Here is a 24,586-nt window from a genome sequence, read left to right as displayed (position 1 = left end):
TCAGTCTGTGAAATCTGCAATCCTAAAAAGAATTTTATTTATCCAATCATAGACATTTCAAATTATTGTTGGATTTTAATAGAAAATTCTTTACATAATCCATCTTCTCCTCCAAAGATTATATCATCAACAAATACTTCTATAACCAAGATGCCATCATTAGTCACTTTATAATGTAAATTTTTGTCTGCATTACCTTTAGAGAAACCAATCTTCAAAAGATACTTATCCAATCTTGCATACCAAGCTCTTGGAGCTTGCTTCAATCCATACAAAGCTTTTCTTAACCCGCAAACCATATCTTTGTTATCTGTCAAAGAAAATACATCAGATTGTTCAATGTAAACTTTTTCTTCAAGATCTCCATTTAAAAATGCACATTTAATATCCATTTGATATACTTTGTAGTTCTTATGTGCTGCAAAAGCCAAAAATAATTTGACTGCCTCAATTCTAGCTACCGGTGCAAAGGTTTCATTGTAATCAATTCCTTCTTTTTGAGAATATCCCTTACACACTAGTCTTGCTTTATTTTTGATAACCTTACCATCTTCATTAAGTTTTTTTCTGAATACCCATTTGGTTCCAATTACATTTTTATCTTTAGGCTGGGGAACTAATGTCTAAGTGTTATTCTTCTCAATTTGTTCTAATTCTTCTTCCATAACTTTAATCCAGAATTTATCTTCACATGCCTCATTAAAAGATGATGGTTCAATTTGAGAAATAAGACATACCTCTTCATTTGCCAATCTTCCTCTTGTCATAACTCTTTTGTACTTGTTTCCAATTATTTGATCTTCAGAGTGATTCAATCTTACATACTAGGGTGTCTTTGTTTGCTATTGTTCCTCAGTTACAGTGGAATTCTCAGATGATACTGGGGTAACTGAATCTTCATTCTGTACCAATGGATTCATAGTAGGTTCATTTGTCAAGATTTCGGTTGCCGGTTCAGAGTCTATATACCTTGAAGTTCCTCTGTATTAATCAATTTTTACATTTGTACTTTCAACAATTTTCTGCAATCTTTTGTTAAAACATCTATATGTCTTTCTCTTAGATGAATAACCAATAAATATTCCTTCATCACTTCTAGGATCAAATTTGCCAATATACTCATCTCTTCTGATATAACATTTGCTTCCAAAAATTCTGGAATATTTAAGAGTAGGAGTAATACCAAACCATAATTCATGAGGGGTCTTACCGATTTCACCTTTGATGTGAACTTTGTTGAATGTATAAACCATTGTACTTACTGCTTCTCTCCAATGTACATGTGGTAGGTTTGGTTCTGATAACATACTTCTTGCTGCATCCAAGATAGTTCTATTTTTCCTTTCAACAACTCCATTCTGTTGTGGTGTCTGAGGTGCTGATAGCTGCCTTCTGATTCCATTTACTTCACAGAATATATTAAATTCTTTAGATGTAAATTCTCCTCTTTGATCTGATCTTAGACATTTGATTTTCTTATCGGTTTCATTTTCTACCATTGCTTTGAACAGTTTGAACTTTCCAAGTGCTTCTGATTTTTCTCTGAGAAAAGTAACCCAACACATTCTAGAATAGTCATCAATGATTAGCATGAAATATCTATCACCTTGTAAGCTTTTAGTTCTAGCTGGACCACATAAATCGGTGTGAATTAAATAAAGAGCATTATTGGCTTTTTCTAGAATACTTTTGAAACTAGCTCTAACTTGTTTTCTGAATTGACATTCTTTACATACTATATTGTGAGGTTTGACAATTTTAGGTAAATCTCTAACTGCCTTAATAGTACTGATTTTCACCATGCAATCAAAGTTTACATGACAGAGTCTCTTATGCCATAGCCAACTTTCATCAATATGTGCAATTAAGCATGTCTCTCCATTGATATTCAAATGAAAGATATTACCTCTAGTCTAATTACCAGTTGCAATTTCCAAACCAGTTCTATTCATGATTTTGCATTTTCCATTTTTGAATTGTAACTTAAATCCTTTCTCTACTAATTGACCAACACTCAAAAGATTATGCTTTAATCCTTCAACATAGTAAACATTGACAGTGCTATACTTACCATCAAGAGATATTGTACCCTTACCTTTGATCAAACAAGCTTTGTCATCTCCAAATCTCACTAAACCTCCATTGTATTCTTGAAAGTTCAAGAATTTACCTTTGTCTCATGTCATATGATGTGAGCATCCTGAATCAATGATCCACTCATCCTTTACTTCAACTTTAGCTGCCAAGGCCTATTCTACCGATTGAGCAGTAGGTGTTGGTTGATCTTCTGTTATAGCAACAAAAACCCATCCGTTGTCTGTCGGATCCTCATCAGAATCATCAGTCACTCCTTCATCAACAATGTAACAAGATTTGTCTTTATTCTTCTTAAATCTGTATCTCTGAGGGTTAGGCTTGTATGTTCTTCTAGCTTCTTCTCTTAGTCTAGCATATCTATCAGGGCATCTTGAAGCCATATGACCAATCTTATTGCAGTTAAAACATTTAAAGGGTGCTTTGCCTTCATACTTACTTCCAACAGGACGTTTAGGCATTTTCCTTGCAAATAGTGCTTCAAGTTCTTCAATTTCTTCATTTTTTCCATGCTTTCTTCAAGTTCTCTTGCATAAAAGGCTTTCCAATCTGATTTATCAAATGATGGTGCAGATGATGTTGATGTTTTAAAGGCTAGATCTATCTTTATAGTAGCAACAGGACCAAATTCTTCAATTTCAAAAGTTGAAAGTTTTCCAATCAGTGTATCCCTAGTTACTGATGTATTAGCCATTGTTCTTAACTCATTGATAGCAGTGACTTTCATTTTATATGCCGGTGGAAATCCTCTTTAAACTTTTGAAAGATGATGTTGATGTTTTAAAGGCTAGATCTATCTTTATAGTAGAAATAGGACTAAATTCTTCAATTTCAAAAGCTGAAAGTTTTCCAATTAGTGTATCCCTAGTTACTGATGTATTAGACATTGTTCTTAACTCATTTATAGCAGTGACTTTCATTTTATATGCCGGTGGCAATCCTCTTAAAACTTTTGAAACAATTTCATCATCACTTAAGGTTCCTCCACAACATTTAATACCCAAAACAATCTCATTTACTCTTTCCATAAAAGTAGAAATCCTTTCATCTTCTTCCATTTTTAGATGTTCATACCTGACCCAGAAGCTTTCAAGTTTTGCAATTTTGACTGTGGAATCTCCTTCATTCAATGTTTCCAAATGATCCCAAATAGCTTTAGTAGTAGACCTATCTGATAGTTCCATGATTTGTTGATCAGATAATGTGCTCAAAAGTGCTTCTCTTGCTTTGCAATCATTTTCTTCATCTTTAGTCAAGTTGGGTGGATTGGGCTGACTCTAAGTAGGAGTAGTATAGCCATTTTTTGTAACATCCCAGATGTCCTTCCCAATGCAATTTAAATGTGTTTCCATTCTGATCTTCCATATGCCATAGTTGGTTCCATCAAGTTTAGGACTGTCCTTCCTGAAATAGTTAGTAGACAATGGATCTCCTCAAGTTGTTAAACTTCTACAAAAGAGGAATAAGCTTTGATACCAATTGTTAAGTCCTAGAGACAACTGAGAGGGGGGGGGGAATCAATTGTCAAATAAATTCAAACCAAAAACAAATTAACCAATTTACTGCTTAATACCGGTAAACTAGTCTTATATGTCGGTAGACAGTTTTAACAGTTAATTGCAATACCGGTAAGGATTAATGCATGAAACAAAAAGATAAAGTCATCCACAACACATAACACCAATATTTGTATGTGGAAACCCTGTAAGGGGAAAAACCACAGTGGGAAACCTTACCCACAATCAAATGATACTACTGCAGATAGTAAGTGTACATAAATGGGGTCTGCACATGCAGAAAGGCCAAGCACCTAGAGCTCACTGCTCAAACACAAATGGGAGTCACACTGACTACAATCGGATGGTTAAATCCAATAAGAATGTACTACTCAAAATAGCATCTTCATATGCTGGATTCAGTACCGGTGTAGTTCTGATTGTCTTCACAAAAAACCCTCCTTCAATCTTCAAATGATGTCTGCATGTATAGCTCTTCTTATTCTCGCATATACCTTCACACAATCCTTTTTTGCATTCGACACATGATCTTACAAATAAGATCTTACATTTATACCATAAGCTAGGACCAATTTTAGTAGGTCGGCTCTACAAGATATTACAATAAAATTAATTTACATATTAATTAATACCCGATGCAATAACTGATTCAATATGTCGGCTTAATGCATTTACAACAATAATAAGTCATCTCCATAGTGTGCCATGCTGATCTGGAAAAGATAAACCTATCGGTGTAACCTAGACCTATTTGCTGGTAATAGAAAATATGCAAATGCTAATATACCAATAAACAAAACTCCAAGACAAACTATCCACATGATGTTTTCGACATAACCAAGTGTTTTCCATATCATTCTAACTGTCGATGATCATTATATCTTGTCGGTGTACCAGATACCGGTGACTGTGCATGAGTCATTTTCTTATCGGTGAATGTTGTTGATTCTCCAAAGTGCTAGAGTTTTAGTAGGTGTTGACATCAATGACAAACCATACCAAAATACCAACATGTTTTTGGCCAATTTGGCACTTGTATTGCATAGATCTATCTTTCTAGTCTTTTGCATTGTAGTTCTCAGCCTATTGGGGCAGTTGTAAAACAAAATCAGAGGTCCACCTTGCCATTATTTTCAAGTGGCCTATTGTACATGCACTACATATAAAGTGCCAAAACCATCAATTTTTTTTATTTTTTTATTTTTTGGGCGGGCGGGGGGGTACGTTGATTGATTGAATTTGGGGGGTGTCTCTTGTGCTTTTGTGCTCTTGTGTTCCTTCATTTTTTCTGATATGGGTTCTCCTAAGTTTCCTCTCTTAACTCCTCATAATTATGCTACTTGGAAAATTGATGCATGGAGTAAACTAATGGAAAAAGGACTAACTCATTATATTGATGGAACTATTGCTGCTCCCACTGATCCTAAGGCTCACTTGGATTGGCTCACTAAGAATATCAAGGCAATTTGTACCTTAAGAAAGTATGTATCAAAGGATCTCATTTTTCATATTGAGAAATGTACTCTAATCCAGGATGTTTGGCAAAAGTTTCAAGACTTGTATGGTCAAGTTGATGAGATTAGGGGATATCAAATTGATAGTGATCTCACCATGTTAGATCCCAAGATCTTTGATACCATACAAGATTATGTCACTAAGGAAAAAGAGTTGACAACACGACTCAATGATTGTGGCATTGATAAGAAGGATGCTCAATTGATCTTCAATTTGATGGGCAAGCTTCCACAAAAATATGCAGTATTTGTTTCTAGTTTCCAAACCCATAGGATGAGAATGGGTTCAAGCTACACAATACCTACATTTGATGCTTTTGCCGAAATGTTGATGATGAAACAAACTAAGTTGATAAGCATGGGCATTCTTAAGACTTCTAAGTCTCAATCATTAGTGGCAAATCAAGGGAACAAAGGAAATCAAGGAAAGGACAACTCCAACAAGAAGAAATGGAAATCAAAGCCTAAGGACAAAGCATCACCTTCTCCACAACAAGGAGATTCATCCTCTTACAAGAAGGACAATTCACCAAAGAGGGAGAAACCTACTTGTGCCTATTGTAAAAAGGTTGGTCATGAGTAGCATCATTGTCATTCTAAGGAGATTGATGAGCTCACACATATCCTCAAAAAGCATAACATTGATTTGCCTAATGTCTACAAGAAGGATGATTCATCAACTTCCACTTCCTCTTCCTCACATTCAAAAGGGAAAGAGCAAGAATTCACGGCTTCTACAAGTGGTAAGACTCACTCTTTTGGGACTAGAAAAGGAAAATCTCTTTGTGCTACTACAAGTCATGATTCGGGGAGATGGCTAGATTCAGGGGCTTCTCATCATATGACATCTTCGCAATCTATGTTCTCTTCATTTGAGCCTTGCACCATGCCATAGATTTTGATGGGAAATCATACATACATGGATGTGATTGGGAAAGGATCTATTTCCATTGGGGATAACTCCTTCAAGGATGTGTTGTGTGTACCCCATTTGACAAAAAATATCCTTTCCATCTATCAAATCACACATGGCACAACTAAGAGAATTGTGGATTTCACACCTAAGTCAGTTTTCATTAGAGACTTGGAGACTAGAGCTATTATTGCGACTAGGGTGGTTGATCATTCATCTTGATTATATTCCTTTTCAGATTTTGTTGATGATGATGATTTCACATATGATGATTCTACACATGATGATCACACTTCTTGTGATGGTTCAGATTTTGAGGAGAACTTTGGGTACTTGAACTTGGGGATTCTCACATGTGACCCCGTTCTTGAGCCTTGTGTTTCATCTGCTCCTATTAATATCACATCACCTATTGCACCTGATGATACGGATAGTGTGATAGTTTTTCCTTCATGTGATTCAGTGCAACGGGATATTCATTGTCTTCCAACTTCAATTTCATGGGATGACCACTTGACAGACATTGCAGGGTTGTTTGTGGAATCCTACATTGCGGATTTGGGAGACATCATTGATGATATTCATCTTCTCTTTAAAGAATATGATCCTTCTTCAATTGTTGCGAGAGAACACTCTGACCCTCTTGTTCATTCTCTACATGATCATTCTTTCGAGGTTGACATGATTGTGGATACTTATGTACAACAGTTGGAAGAGGTCTCTTTATGTTTAGAGGAGACATGTGAGTCTTTAGACATGCTCTACAATCGTCTCCACTAGATCTTGGAGTGCCTTTTTCAGCAGTGTGGAGCAGTTCACCACCTTTGGAGGGGTTATCTTTCATCATCGACATGGGGACACTTGAGCAGTTTTTAGAGACTTCATTCATCATGAGTTTTTTCCCTTCATCTTCCCTTCATGATTGGGGAGACTTCATGGATACACCTTTGGTTTTGTTTCTTCCTAAGGGGAGGAATGTTGTTCAACATTCATGGAGTAGTTTCTTCATACTTCATCGAGCTTCTATCATTGGTGCAGATTCTACATTAAGGGGGGTTTCATGGCTTCTCTTCTTCTCTCATATGGGGGGAACTTTTTCCTCACATGGGTTTTTGTTCCTCACATACTTCTATGAGAGTTCTCTTATATAATTTTCATCTCTCTTTTGGGGGAGGTTTTTTTCCCATTTGGTTTTTCTCTCTTTCCCCACTTTTTGAGAGATTTCATTGCATTGGTTTACATGCAGTTGCATTTGTACATGGGTACCTAACATGTCCATGTAGTCGGGGCCCAGCTTGCATTGCTTATTTAAATTGTAGACTTAAGTGCATTCCCCTAAGCTGCACTTAAGGGGGGGTGTTTGTGTAAATAATTATTCATCTTGGATATTATTAAGCCTTACTTAAGTTTACTTAGGAAATGCATCTCATAGTAGTTTGGGTATGAGACACTTGGGTGTTTGTGTCACATTGGGATAGTGTGTATAGGAGAATTTTGACCTTTTATGGTGTTGATCTTGTTACTACTCTATCATATCCACTTATTGTGGAGTGATAATTCCACCTTCGATGGGTGATCCACCTCATGTGGAATATTTTATTGTTTCTCCTACCTACCACACCTATTTCCTACCTACCCTTGTTTCTTATTGAGCCACATGTCATGTTTGTGTGCTCACATATCCATATAGCCTTGCCTATATATGCAGGCTCATATTCATTGTATGTAAGAACTATTGATCTTTCAATCATCTATCTATTGATGAGAATACAACTTATTCTTGTCCTATATTTTGTCTCTCTCTTTTGTACTTTTCATTGAGCTCTTTATCTTGGCAAAATCTCACACAATTCGATGATAGGGGTTTCCCATAACAAATAGGTTTATTAGTTACCCATGTACAAATAAAGAACGTTTAACACCAATGTCTTTTCTAAAACATACAAATTTATCTTTACTAAAATGTTTGGTAAAATCATATGTTAGTTTCTCATTGGCTAGTGTACTAATTAACTCAATTTTCTTATTGAGGTCATGCTCATGAATGAATTGATGATGTACTTCAATATACTTTGTGTGGGCATGGAACACTAACACACTTTGATTGTTGCAATACATAATTGTATGGTTAGGTTGTGGGCAACAAAGATTCTTAAAAGTTGTCTAAGTCATATCGCTTCACATGTTGCTATGATAATTCTTTGTACTCGACTCCAATGGATGACAAAGCAACATTACATTGCTTCTTACAACTCCATGAAACAATGGCATGTCCAAGAGTGAAGTAATAATTGAGGGTTTCATCCTCTAGAGTCTATGGAACTTTCCCAATCTAAATATTAAAAAATAAACAAGCTTAAATTTTTTATTATTCAAATACTTTTGTCCAAAGATATAGGTTCCTTGAATATATCTCAAAGCTCACTTTCCAACCAACCAATGCCTTTTTTTATGTGTCATGTAATGCGAAAAGATTCCAATTGCATGATACATGTCTAGATGAGTGGTAGTAAAATGAATCAAACTTCCTATCAAGCTCCTATATAGTGCTTCATTAACTATCTTGGAACTTGTTTTTATGCCCCATTCTTTTTAGGTAGATTGGCACTTCGTTTGACCAGAGGGTCTCTTTTTTGGCCTTGGGATGGAAGGATTAACCATAATATTTGTGCATCAAAATCTCCAACTATAGGCATGACTTTTGACTTTTGCTTTTGAAAAACTCTTTGATAATTCAAATTGACCCTTGAGAAGTTGATCGGGTGAATCTTGAGACTAAAATTGATGTTATAACATTTACGGGTAGATTCATAGACCATCGCCAAAATAATTTTTATTAATCAATTTTGGTAATGCAATAGGTGTTGATAATTCTTGATTGATCTATAATCATGACAAAATTTCTTTTAACTATCTATAGACTAGCTTGTTGTTACATAAATAATTCCAAAGAGGGCCATTTTTTAACTCCAAAGAAGACCCTTTTTTAGGACTTATGTGATAGAACAAGAATCATTTATCATTATGATGCAAGACAGGGAGGGAGAATTGATTCAATTGCTATTTAAACCCTAGTTATCCTGCTAACCAAGTCACCATGTGAAGACGGCTAACCTTCTTCCTTACAATGAATCAAGAATTCAAAATCACACAGTTAGTCATCTTCACATGATGACCTGGTTAGTAGGGTAAGTAGGGTTTAAACAACAATTGAATCAATTCTCCCTCCCTATCTTGCATCACATTACTCATAAAATTTTATGCTTCTCAAACATGACTTGAACTTATGATGCAAATCCCAATTTATACAAATTTGGGCCCTTCTCGATTCATTTAATCAAAATTTATAATACAAATCTTGTAATTCTTGTAAAAAATTGAAATTCCCAATTTTAATTTTGTTTTAAATGAAGAATTTTAAATATTTTCTATATTTTTCTTTCATGGGTGAGGATTTCAAATTATTCCTTAACACTTTCCTCCCAATCCCTTTGAAGTTCCAATCACAGGCATTTAGAAAGTTGTGTTTTAAGTGGACATGGGCAACTAGGAAATTGAAATTTAAGAAGAATAGAGTTTATAAATTATATGCATAAGAAGGGGAAGTACAAAAAACTTTATTCATCTTACATGTCATGTGAAAAATCATTTTGTAAAATGAATTCATAATATTTCTAACATTATGAAAGTGGATGCCTTCCCATTGCATCATTGCAGTTTACGAGGAATATTATATTCCCAAACTCACGAGATGCTATTTTGCCCATTGGGAATGAAGAGAATGTCATGCAAGAAGGAACTCCCAATGTATGCAAGCCTACATGAGGCCCAAAGAACTTATTTATTACTTTCAATGTCATTTATAAAGGAGTATCCTATTAGGACTGTCAAAATTTGTTAGGTTTTGTCAAAAGGGATGCTCTTTGTCTCCTTGTAAGCATTAGGATTTTTGAAATTTTGTCTAAGTTCTGAGTGAAGTGTTTTTACCCTAAGAACATCTCATTCTCCTTCTAATTTTGTGCTGACCAACTAAGCTAGTTGACATATCTTTAGTCACAATGTTGAGTTTGTTATGTCATTTGTTGACCGACCCCTTGCATTAGGACTTGCATGTTCTTATTGGTTGAATATTTTTCTAAAGTCGCCTAAGTCTTACATTAATTCTAAATATTCTAGTTCCTAAGTGTATCATGGTCCCCCCACCCTTAATGTTTTTTACTGAAGTGTCCATGTGCTTATTTTATCACTTAAGTTTACTTTTCCCCTCGCCCCCATGTTGTATTCCCCAAGGATAAAATTACAACGCAGGGTGGCAGGGAAACTGTTAGGACCCAGAGGCAACTGAGGGGATGGTGAATTAGTTGTCTATTAATTTCAACCCAAATATAACTTAATCAAACTTGATGCATAATACCGATAAACCAAACTTCATATCGGTTAATAGTTTTACAGTTAATAATAGTACCGGTAAAGTTTAATGCATGAAACAAAAAGACAAATAACATCCGCAACACATAACACAAATATTTGTACTTGGAAACCCTGTAAGGGGAAAAACCATGGTGGGAAACCTTACCCACAATTAGATGATACTACTGTAGATAATATGTGTGTACAAATGGGGTCTGCACATGCAAAAAGGCCAACTGCCTAGAGCTCACTACTCAATCACAAAATGGGAGTCACACTGACTACAATTGGATGGTTAAATCCAATGATAATGTACTACTCAAAATAGCATCTTCATATGCTGGATTCAGTACTCATTAAGCTCTGATTGTCTTCTTCATACCTTCCTTGAATCTTCAAATGATGTCTGCGTGTATAGCTCTGCTTATATTCACATATACCTTATTATAATCCTCTACCACACCTTCTACTTAATCTCACAAATGAGATCTTACATATATACCAAAACCTAAGACCAAATGTGTAGGTGGGCTCACTAAGAATATTACAATTAAATCAATTATAAATGAATGCATCATGTCGGCTCAATGCATTTACAACAATAACCAATAAACAAATCATCTCCATAACGTGCCATGCTGATCTGGAATAGATAATGCTTGTCAGTCCATAACCTAGACCAATTTATCGGTAATAACAAATATGCAAACTCTATTAGACCAATAACCAAATCACCAAAACCAAGTGTCCAAACCATGTTTTCAACATGACCAAGTAATCTCCAGATGATAACAGATCATCCTCAGTGATGGTGAACAATATAACCTGTCGGTGAACCAAATATCGGTGACTGTGCATAAGTCACTGAACATGCCGGTGAACATAACCAAAGATCTCCAATGCTGATAAGTGTTGACAAGTGTTGACATCAATGACAAAACCAGTGCAACAAATCTATAATACCAACAATCTCCCCCTTTGGCATTGATGGCAACACAAGATGGAAAAACCATCTAAGTGCCAAAGCAGAAATGCCAAAAACCAAAAACATACAATCTCCCAAAGAGATCAATTACCAAAAATTAAAATACATAATATCTCTTCCCCCAGGAATAATCTCTCCCCAAAAGATAATGTGTTTTTCCATAGATATCTCTCCCCCTTTGACATCAAATGCCAAAGCAATACAAAAACCAGATACAATCAATTCATAGAACTTATTACAAATACCAACTTATCCAATCTACTCCCCCTGAGAAGTAGCTCTCCTTCATCAAAGCCGGAAAAAGGTTTCTCTGTTAATTTCTGTCGGTTTGATGCCAATCTCCAACTGTCTAAGTTTCTACCGGTGAGGGTATAACCCCAAGATGCTCTCTGAGATATTCAAAAGTTTCTTTAGGCAAAGGCTTAGTAAAGATATCTGCAATCTACTCTTTAGTATTCACATAAACCAATTTCACTTTTTTTGCTTCAACATTCTCTTTCAGAAAATTGAATTTGATAGAAACATGTTTAGTTTTAGAGTGAAATACGGGATTCTTTGATATATCAATTGCTTCCATATTATCACAGTAAATGATTATAGGTTCTTTGCATTTTACCTTCATGTCCTTCAACATTTGCTTAATCCATAATACCTGAGTACAATTAGTTGTTGCTGCAACATATTTTGATTCTGTTGTTGATAGTGATGTACAACTGTTTCTTGCTCAACCATGAAATCAATTTGCTACCAAGAAAGAATGCTCCATCGGTGGTTCTCTTTTTGTCATCTACATCTCCTGCCCAATTTGCATTTGTGTGTGCACATAAATCAAAATTTTCATCTTTAGGATACCATAAACCAAGATTTGTTGTGCCTTGTAGATACCAAAAAATCCTTTTTATTGTTGATTCATGATTTTCCTTAGGATTAATATGGAATCTTGAAACAATACATAATACATTCATAATATCAGGTCTTGTTTGTGTTAAATACAATAAACCTCCAATCATAGATTTATATCTTGTCGGATTAACAGGTGTTGATTCATCCTTCAATGATAGTTTATCAGTTGCAGTCATAGAAGTACTTACTGGTTTAGAGTTTTCCATAACAAATTTTTTTAGTAGTTCTTTCAAGTACTTTGATTGACATATAAATATACCTTTACCAGTCTGTGAAATATGCAATCCTAAAAATAATTTTATCTCCCCAATCATAGACATTTCAAATTCTTCCTGCATCTTATTAGAAAAGTATTTACACAATCCATCTTCTCCTCCAAAAATGATATCATCAACAAAAACTTCAATAACCAAGATGTCATCATTAGTCACTTTGTAATATAAGTTGTCACTTTGTAATAAAAGTTGTTGTCAGCATTACCTTTAGTGTAACCAAGCTTCAAAAGATATTTGTCCAATCTAGCATACCAAGCTCTAGGAGCTTGTTTCAATCCATATAAAGCTTTCCTTAACCAGTAAACCATATCTTTGTCTTTTGTTAAAGAAAATCCATCAAATTGTTCAATGTAAACTTCCTCTTCAAGATCACCATTCAGAAATTCACATTTAACATCCATTTGATATACTTTATAGTTCTTATGTGCTGCAAAAGCTAAGAATAGTCTAACTGCCTCAATTCTAGCTACCGGTGCAAAGGTTTCATTGTAATCAATTCCCTCTTTCTGTGAATATCCCTTACACACTAATCTTTCTTTGTTTCTGATTACCTCACCATCTTCATTAAGTTTATTTCTGAATACCCATTTAGTTCCAATTACATTTTTGTTTTAAGGCCGGGGAACCAATGTCTATGTGTTATTCTTTTCAATTTGTTCCAATTCATCTTCCATAGCTTTAATCCAATGTTTATCTTCACATGCCTAAAAAATAGTTGTTGTTTCAATTTGAGAAATTAAGCATACCTCTTCATTTGCCAGTCTTCCTCTTGTCATAACACCTTGATACTTATTCCCAATTATCTGACTTTCAAAGTGATTCAATCTTACATACCTGAGTGTATTCACTTCTTGTTGTTTTTCAGTCATTGTGGAATTCTCAGATGATGCTTTAGTTGTACTAATCTTTACAATGCAATCAAAATTTACATGACAATGTCTCTTATGCCATAACCAACTTTCATCAATATGTACAATCAAGCGTGTCTTCTCATTGTTATTAAAATGAAATATATTACCTCATGTTTGATTACCAGTTGCAATTTCCAAACCAGTTCTATTCATGATTTTTCATTTACCATTCTTGAATTGTAACTGAAATCCCTTTTCAACTAATTCACCAACACTCAAAAGATAATGCTTCAAACCTTCAACATAATAAATGTTGTCAGTATTGTGCTTACCATCAAAAGATATAGTGCCTTTTCCTCTTATCAAACAAGCTTTATCATCCCCAAATATTACTAGACCTCCATTGTATTCCTGAAAGGTTAAGATTTTACTTTTATCACTAGTCATATGATGTGTACATCCGAAATCAATGATCCATTCATCCTTTTCTTCAATTTTAGCTGCCAAGGCCTGCTCAACTGGTTATACAGTAGGTGTTGGTTGATCTTCTGTTATTGCAACAAAAGCTCATCCATTGTTTGTCGGTTTCTTATCAGAATTATCAGTAACTCCTTCATCAACATAGCAACAATATTTGTCTCTATTCTTCTTAAATTTGTATCTCTGATATTCAGGGTTAGGCTTATATGTTCTTTTAGCTTCTTCTTTCAATCTTGCATGTCTATTAGGACACCTAGATGCCATATGACCAATTTTATTGTAGTTAAAAAAGTTAAATAGTGCTTTACCTTCATACTTACTTCCAACTGGACATTTAGGCATTTTTCTTGCAAATAGTGCTTCAAGCTCTTCAACTTCTTCATTTTCCCTTCTGATATCTTCAAGTTATCTTGCATAAAGTGCTTTCCAATTAGATTTCTCAGATGATGATGATGATGCTGCAGATGATGATGATGCTTTGAAAGCCAAATCTGTCTTAATTGTAGCAACAAGACCAAATTTATCAAGTTCAAAAGCTGAAAGTTTTCCAACCAAAGTATCTCTAGATACTGATGTATTATGCATTGTTCTCAATTCATTAATAGAAGTTACTTTCATTTTATATGCTTGTGGGAATACTCTTAAAACTTTAGAAACAACATTGTATACCCAAAACAATTTCATTAACTCTTTCCATAAAAGCAGAAATCCTTTCATCTTCTTTCATTTTTAGATTTTCATACCTGACTCGGAAGCATTCCAATTTTGCAATTTTGACAATAGTATCACCTTCATTCAATGTCTCCAATTTGTCCCAAATAGCTTTAGCAGTAGATCGGTTTGATAATCCCATGATTTGATGATCTAACAATGCACTCAAAAGTGCTTCTCTTGCTTTGCAATCATTCTCGTGATCTTTAGCCAAGGTTGGTGGATTAGGTTGCTTTGTGTAGGACCAACATAGCCAATCTTTGTAGCATCCCATATGTCTCTACCAATGCAATTCAGATGTGTCTCCATTCTGATCTTCCATATACCATAGTCAGTTCCATCAAGTTTCAGACTGTCCTTCCTAAAATAGTTAGTTGCCATAGAATCTCCTCAAGCTATTAAACTTCTACAAAAAGAGACCAATTGTTAGGACCCAAAGGCAACTGAGAGGGGAGGGTGAATCAATTATCTATTAATTTCAACCCAAATATAACTTAATCAAACTTGATGCATAATACCGGTAAACCAAACTTAATGTCGGTTAACATTTTAACAGTTAATAATAGTATCGATAAAGTTTAATGCATGAAACAGAAAGACAAGTAACATCCACAACACATAACACAAATATTTGTACTTGGAAACCCTGTAAGGGGAAAAACCACGGTGGGAAACCTTACCCACAATTAGATGATACTACTACATATAGTATGTGTGTACAAATGGAGTCTGCACATGCAGAAAGGCCAATTGCTTAGAGCTCACTACTCAATCACAAAATGGGAGTCACACTGACTACAATTGGATGGTTAAATCCAATGATAATGTACCGCTCAAAATAGCATCTTCATATGCTGGATTCAGTACTGGTTAAGCTCTGATTGTCTTCTTCATATCTTCCTTGAATCTTCATATGATGTCTGTGTGTATAGCTCGGCTTATATTCGCATATACCTTATTGCAATCCTCTACCACACCTTCTACTTAATCTCACAAATGAGATCTTACATATATACCAAAACCTAAGACCAAATGTGTAGGTCAGCTCATTAAGAATATTACAATTAAATCAATTACAAATGAATGCATCATGTCATCTCAATGCATTTACAATAATAACCAATAAACAAATCATCTCCATAATGTGTCGTGCTGATCTGGAATAGATAACGCTTGTCGGTCCATAACCTAGACCAATTTGCCGGTAATAGCAAACATGCAAACTCAATTAGACCAATAACCAAATCACCAAAACCAAGTGTCCAAACCATGTCTTTGACATAACCAAGTAATCTCTAGATGATAACAGATCATCCTCAGTGTCGGTGAACAATATAACCTATTGGTGGACCAAATACCAGTGACTGTGCATAGGTCACTGAATATGCCAGTGAACATAACCAAAGATCTCCAGTGCTGATAAGTGCTGACAAGTGTTGACATCAATGACAAAACCAATGCAACACATCCATAATACCAACAGAAACATCTAACAGTTTAGTTTCTTTACATCCCACGGCTCTGCGAGGTTGTCACAATAGTGAAGATAATTGTGAGGGGGCAGCAAGGAGAACATTTTATGTGGGAAGGCTTATTCCCCTTGTCACCATATGGTTAAAGTCAAAGTTAAATAGACATTGCGGGATAGCGGGGAGACATAAGTAAAAGAAATATCTTCCCCTCCACCCTACGTGATAGATTTCAATGAGCAAAAGATGATGCGGGATAGAGAGGAATCTAAAGTAAAAGGAAATTTTCCCCTCCATCCCAATGGATGAAAATAAAAGAGGAGGTGACCCCATGGGCTAGCAGGGAGAGATAATAAGGAAGCAAGTGTTCCCTCTGCCCCATGGCACTAAATTAAGACATAAAAAGGTGGCGAGAGGTGCAGGGATGGAAGATAAAATAAATAAATAAAGATGACGAAGACAAAAAAAAAAGGCCACCACATTAGCAAGTCATCTAAGGTCAAAATCTCATCTCAGCTAGTCACTTCAAAATCAAGGATGGACTTCAAATTTTGAGGCCACCAACTCTTGACATTCACATGAAGCGAATTAATGGGAAATAGACTGAGTGCTACCTGTAGTCACATAAATCTGTCCACTTAATTAAATGAATATTTACTATTTATTTGATTATTCAACCATCAATCAATAATTAATTAAATTAATATTTAATTAATTCATCTTAACCCTCTTCTCCTATTAATTAAATAAATTATTTCATTTATTTGATTTAACTCACTTAACCAAATTCAAATCATTAATTAAATAAATAAATCATATTTGTTTAATTAAATCTTCTCTCACATTTAAATAAATTAATATTTATTTAAATCCCCCACAATCCCATCTCTCACATTTAAATAAATTAACATTTATTTAAATCACCTTTATCCTCCACCCACTTGCATTTTCCTACAAATGCAAGTTGCACAACTATTTTAAATAAATAAATTATTTATTTAAAATCCTATTTATCCTCACCCCCTTGAAACCTTTAATGGTTTTCCTTAAAGTCTTCAAACTTAATGGCTTCCTTCTAGAGTCTTCTCAAGCCTTTAATGGTTTCCCTTAAAGTCTTCAAACTTAATGGCTTCCTGCTAGAGTCTTCTCAAGCCTTTAATGGTTTCCCTTAAAGTCTCCAAACTTAATGGCTTCCTTCTAGAGTCTTCTTAAGCCTTTAATGGCTTCCTTCTAGAGTCTTCTTAAGCCTTTAATGGTTTCCCTCAAAGTCTTCAAACTTAATGGCTTCCTTCTAGAGTCTTCTTAAGCCTTTAAAGGTTTCCCTTAAAGTATTCAAGCATTTAATGCTTTATCTTCCTTTTTCTTGTTTAAATAAATTCATATTTATTTGAAATGCAAATTACACCATTTAATTGAAATAAATGATTTTATTTCAATTGAAAATCCCAAAATTCCTCCCACTTGCATTCTCCTACAAAATCCACTTGCATGCTTAAATCCCTTCTAGATTCTTCTAACTCCTTCTAATTAGCCTAATCCTATCCTAATCATTGTCACATTCCTAAATAAAAGGAAGTCACTTCTCAAAAACCTTCAAAGTATTCAATAACCATTAAAGGCTTTATGTCTTCAAATGGTTAACCTCTAAAGTCTTCCAAACCATTAAAGGCTCTTACATAACCATTTATGGTTAACTCACCTTTTACCTTTGGTTAGAGACTTTCCTCTAACTTAACCATCCTTTTGACTCATGGGTCTCTTCAAAGCATTTATTTCTTTGACTAAGGTAACCATTTAACCCTTGCACATTCATTTATCCCTTGGATAAAAGGAATATCCATTAACCTAACCCTAACCCAGCCCCCTAAGGTAACCATCATGTCCCCTCAAGCATTCAATGCTCCTTATCTCTCCTCTCAAGCCTCCTCATGGTGACACTTGTCAACATGGGACTGGGTTGAAAGTCTCACATGGATTGAATATCTTTCAATCATAACCCTTGTTAAGATTGCTCAATCTTAACCCTTCATTTCCCCATTTCTTCTATAAATAGAACCCTTCTCCTCAAACAAAGGAGGAAGCATTAGAGTATTGTTGCTATACTAGTATTAGCATAGAGATTTTTCATAGCATCACTATCTACACTTGCATAACATTTATTTATCATTCTGAACTATCTTGAATCTTCATATGGCATCCATGGATAGTGCTAAAAGCTGAGAGCTACACTCATGTGGAACTTGGAGAGGACAGGAACAAGGGAAGAGAAACTATGAACATCTTGATTAGCATTTGAAGGAGTATAGTTTATCTATTCTATGTTTGTATTCTTTCTATTCATGCTTAATATCTCTCTTGATATGCCTATTTAGGATAATCTTTTGTTGCTAACACTAACGTTTGTTTCTTGTGCTCTTGTATGTGTTGTCATGAAGCATATTTTCTAATCCTTTTTCAGAGCATCATTTGGTGAACCTGACGTGAATAAAAGAGCAATCATTTTGAAGGCTACTAGCTTTTGAATGTTTTAATTGACACATAGGTCATTCTCTTGTGCTTTTGTTCTCAGTTTAGCGCCTTCGCAAATTGATACTTTAGCGCTATTGTCTATATTGTTGCTCTTTCGTGTTAAATAGCGCTTTTGTTTTCACACAGAGTAGAGCTATTGTAATAGAGAGTTGTAAGAAAATTCCTTGTAACCGAAAACCAACATTTTTAGGCTTGTAGAAGCCCAAAAAAACATATGGATTTTTCTAACTAATTATCTTTTGTGCAGGTTTTAACTAACCCCTACAATAGGATTTTTTTTAGCAATTTTAGCTTAGGAAATAAATTTGTTTATATTGCTAACTCTGTCTTTCAAGTTAGGATAAAATAAATTCATTTTTCTTTTGGGTTAAAATCAACTACACTTTCATTTGGAGTTTTAAAAAGAACCACATCTTTCATTTAGAGCTCTAAAAAAAATCACACTTGTTCAAAGTTAAAAAGAATTACAAAAACAAACACACAAAATTATTTTTTGCAAAGTTAGGAACAAATTCTTTTGGTTCTTAAAATCAACAAGGCAAATTTTATTTCTTGCATCAATCTAAAATTCACAATCAACACTTCATTTTGTGCAAGTTAAAAAGAATCCCCAATTTGTCAAAGTTGTTCTCAAATCGATTTACTTCAAGCAAAACGTGCTCTTAATTCAGTTGATCAGGATTTCCAATTCCTAGATTACAACACATTTTGCCATTGAAGGATAAAAAGAACACCATGAGTGTTGGAGCAACATCTCCAATTAGATAGAACATCATTGCAATGACAAGTTAAAAAGAACAAGTACATTTGTGTTTGGCACACTTGTGCAAAAAGAGTTTGTCGAGTGGTCCTACTTCTAATACACACTATCCTCTCCCTTGGCTTTCATGGTCCTAGGTGCAAGAGAAAAGTGTTAGTAACACTCAAGTTTTATCTTTTTGAGAGAGGCCTACCAAGAGATTCGATCACTCTTGGGAACGACCTCACGTGGTAAATCCTTTGAGCCACTATAAAAATCAGGTGAGAGCAAAAGTTGTAGCCTTGGGTATAGTTGTTCCTACAGTGTAACTTGCCGAAAGGACAAATGGACCCCACCACAAGTTACAAGCCTCTTAAGTGAGTCATTGTAGAATGAACTTATGTCCAAAAACATCAAAAATTACTAAACACCTTTAAGTAGTAGGCCACCTATTCTATTGATTGAGGATATCTATGATAAATTTAGTGCAAGAGCATAGAAGGTTTTGGTCCCAAGACACTCACCATACATATTTCCTTGAGTAGAAACATCTAGCTTTTTGAAAGGTTACTTGTAGCCCAATAAAAGTGGTGATTCCCCCATCATATGGATCATCTATTTGTTATATTCATGCAAGACTTAGTATATCACATCCTTACCTGCCACGATAGGATTCATAAGGTATGTAGTACCAAAGTCAAAGAAATATCAAGATTTGGGCTGAACTTATTGCAACTGGCCATTTGACCTTAGGGATAAAGAGTGTTTGAAGTGTTTTCATTTTGAGTCAAGACTAGTGCAAATTGAGCCGACTTCAGGCTTTGGAAAACACCTAAAATACATTTAAAGGAAAGGGTCATAAAAAGTCCAAGGATTGGGTTGATCTAGACCCATACTTATTTGTGCCTTTTTGAGACAACATTCTTGTGTTTGTGTGCTTGCTTTGTTTTCTTGTCAAAGAAAAATCAAAAATCAATTCCAAAACAAGTATTCATCCAACACAAACATTTTTTAGAAACCAACAAAGGATCAAAATCAAATAGCAAAAGTATCAAACTATATGACCATTCTTCACATCTTGAGAAAGAAGAATCTTCATCAACACATCAACTTGAAGAAAAGACCATTGAGCTCAAAGAATCTTATCAAAAGGAGGAAATTCTTCTATCTTAATAGACAAATCTTTGTCTCTCATAGAACCTTCCTACGTCGCATGCATCTATATCTTCAAGGGAAATCAAATGAATTTGATCAAGAGTCATCAAACCGCAGAGCTTTTATGCGAATCGATCTTTGAGTTATCACAAGAACAAAGGAGGCAAGATCAACCCTGACTTATTTCTAGACATTTGCATCACATATAATGTAGCTTGGGAAGAACCACCAACTCCTGAAAGAGAAGAGGAAGAATTTGTCCCATATGTGACACAAAGCTTTTATTGAAGTTCACATTTCATCCATTATCATATCCATATCTCATCAAATCCACTTCCAACTCTCAAAACATCAAGAGGTTTTTGTCCTAAGTTCTATTTCGATATTGCTTGAATCAAACACAATACATCACTTTTTAGAGTGTCTCTACATCTAGGATAAACTCATCCTAAGAGACATTTCTACGTAGGTTAAAACTAGTCTATGAGTGCAATCCTCTCATTACTAGGTAATTGAGTCTGTAATACATCTTAGATTTCTCTAAACCTTATCACATCAAACTTTGTCAATCAAACACAACAAGCAAATCAAGAAAGAACTTTGGTAATATCTACCTTTAGTGCTAGAGATCCATATGCAAAACACCCCACCAAACATAAATCTCTCATTTCATCAGCAACTCATCAACATTTTCACCCAACTTCAACAAAAACTTGTAAACAAAATGGCTCAAACTAGATCTAGAACAAGATAAATAGAAATTGAAGAAGAAGAGGAAGACAATATCAATGGATTCCAAGAAGCCCTAGGAGGAAACGTAAATGATGAAAATCCAAGTACTCCTACTCCTGCAGCAATAGAAAGGGCACAACACAACCCTCTCTTTAATAGAATTTTTGACGAAATACTCAGGAGCAATGTTGATGCTCACTTTTTAAGACTTTCTCAAGAGGGGGCTAAACTACCCTCTGACTTTGATGTTGCCCAACTAAGGCAAGAATCAGAATGACAAAGTCGCAATGAGGAAGAAAGAGGTCGAGATCACATCAAATACAACCTTCATCAAGGTAATCCCCCACCTCCTCCTCCTCCAAATGAAATAGAAATGTTGTGGCAACAAGTTGAAAATCTCGCCCAACAACTTCATAGTGGTGTGAAAACTAATCAATTTTCACTCAATGACATTTGTCCCTATCCCTTTGATAGGAATCTTCATATGGCACCTTTTCCATGAGGGTTTGAAGCACCCAAGTTCAAAAAGTATAGAGGAAAAGAAGATCCTCGTGATCATGTTCAAGAATTCCATTCAGCTTGCCTTGAAGTGGCATACGAGGATATATACCTAATGCACCATTTTCCCCAAAGATTGGGAGGAACAACCACATCACGGTTTGCTCGATTACCAAGTGGCATTAGGACATTTGAAGAACTCATCCAGAAGTTCCTGGCACATTACTCATACAACATTAAACATGATATCACCATGGCTGATCTATGTAACACTAAACAAAAACCGGGTGAGCTATTTTCAATCTTTCTGCAATGATGGCATCAAATGTCTAGCAGACATTCTCTTCAGTTACCTGAACAAGAACTAGTGGAAATATTTATTTCCAACTTAAATGACGAAATGGAATTTTACCTAGACGTAAAAGACACTGACTCTTTCAATGACATGATCACCAAAGGCTTAAAATGTGAGTGGGCTCTCATCAAAAAATGGCTTATCAAGATATATAATGAGCCAAAGGATGGCCCTCACCCACGCTTCAATAGTGACAAGCCTAACTTCTGGAACAAAAACAAAAACGTCATCAACGACGGGGTTGTGGATGCAAGAACTATCAAAAGTACACAACCTATGGTATGATTTGTAGGATAGAACCCCCCACCTAAGAATAACACAGTCGCTCCTCCAAATCAAGGCCACAACACATCTCAAAAGGAACCTAGACAACGTCAAAATTTTTTTAAACCAAAACGAACATACACTCCCTTAGGGGAGCCCATTGAAATGATGTTACGTCAGTTGGTTTCTCAAAATCTGATGACCTTACCCAAAACATCAAATTATGAACCTCAAGTCAAACATTCATGGTGGAGGGATACTGAGCATTGCGACTTCCATCGAGGGAAAGGACATAAGACAAGCAATTGTCACAGATTGAAAGATCTTATTCAAGATCTTATTGACCGAGGTGAAATTAAAATCGAAGGACATGACCCAAAGACAACAAACAATGATCATCTCATGTTTAAAAATCCAATTCCATCACAATATCAAAGGGGTCCTTCCAATTCAGGGAGAAACATAGATACCACCAATTATACACAAGCCGCGTATAATTACACTATGAATCACCTATATGATGCCAGTGAACGAAATGCAACTATTACCATAAAAAATCCCAACTCCACTTGCAATGTTGTTACACGTTGTGACAAGATTACCATAAAAGCAGCTCCAGAAGGCATCACATCTATCCCAAAGCAGTATAACCTTGTGGACCAATTAGATAAAATGACCACACTAATATCTATCTTAAAGCTATTGCGCCTATCTCCATCTCATAAAACAATCTTGGATCAAGCTCTCCAAGAGGCGTCAGTTCTTGCAAACCTAAATACAAATCAATTCCAAGCCATGGTTGGAAATCTAAGGTCATCACCTTGTCTCACTTTCTCTGAAAGTGACAACACATCCTTCCATCAACCTCATAACGCCTCACTCCACATTGAAGGGTTTATCAACCAACATAGGATCAAGAGAGTCTTGATCGATAATGAAGCAGGCCTGAATATTTGTACACTACAATTAGTCACTGCATTGGGATATGCAATTGAATCAGTGGATCCCTGCAAGAAGATCACAATCAAAGCTTATGATGATACAGAGAATTCATCAAAAGGAGTTGTCGTACTACCAATCTGAGTGGGCCCCATGGTGAAACACATCATATGTCAGGTTTTGGACCTTCCTCAACCATACAATTTTTTGTTGGGAAGACCTTGGATACACGCCATGCAAGTTGTCCCATCCACTTACAATCAGTGTATCAAGTTCCTGCATAATGGTGTAGAAATCACAATCCTGGGTGATGCAAACCCCTTTGCATATTGTCATAATATAAGTCATCAACCAGAGCTTACCATTCCCAACAATAGAGAAGCCATCTCATCCACATCAGACGTAAGTACAACCTCTCTTTCCAGTTCAAACACCACTATACCCAAGCACGAGAAGCTCAAGATGAAAATAGCAAAGGAAGGTCCTGGGGAATACAATCTCAACCAACTCTTTTGTGTTGGACAAATGCCCACTTCTCCTATAACACATGGAAAACCTCAACGGTTACTTCAAATGCGACTGGACAAGCCAGCATGTACTTTGACGCCATTCATCCTTGGAAAGAGTTAAGAAGAAGAGACTAGAGATGATGACTTAGCAGAATGGATCTATAAAGATCCTATCACCACAGAAATCCCACAAGCTAAGCTTCCCATAGATCAGTATGGCAAAGGCCTTCTCATTATGCAAGGAATGGGTTATGATTGTCAAAGTGCTCTAGGAGCTTGCAAGAAAGGACAACATGAACTGTTGTAGCCAGAATTAAAGCCCAAAGATAACACTGGCCTAGGCTTTCAAAAGGAGATTCTTCCTAAGCTCAGATTCAAAGGAAAACCCAGCAAACCACTATATCAGCCTATTATAAAGAGGCCACCTTTGATTATAAAAGCAACATCGAACACCATACCAACAACTCCATTAAGGCTAAAAATCCCAGCAAAACTATTTACAACACCCTTCATCCCACCAATCAAACTAGTAACCCCATTAGCATCAACAATAACATCAATAGCACCATTAGTAGCAACAACTGTATCAGCACCCACAATAGTGTCAACACCACCGACAATTCCAGCAGAAGCAACAGAGTCAACACTACCGATACTCCTCGTATTAAATTCATTGATCCCCATAATCCTTCCTACAACATCGATCATTTCATCTACAAGGGTACATCAACCGATCACACCTGC

The sequence above is a fragment of the Cryptomeria japonica genome, chromosome 5 (assembly GCF_030272615.1).
Source record: "Cryptomeria japonica chromosome 5, Sugi_1.0, whole genome shotgun sequence".
NCBI lineage: Eukaryota > Viridiplantae > Streptophyta > Pinopsida > Cupressales > Cupressaceae > Cryptomeria > Cryptomeria japonica.
This window is presented reverse-complemented; position numbering follows the sequence as displayed.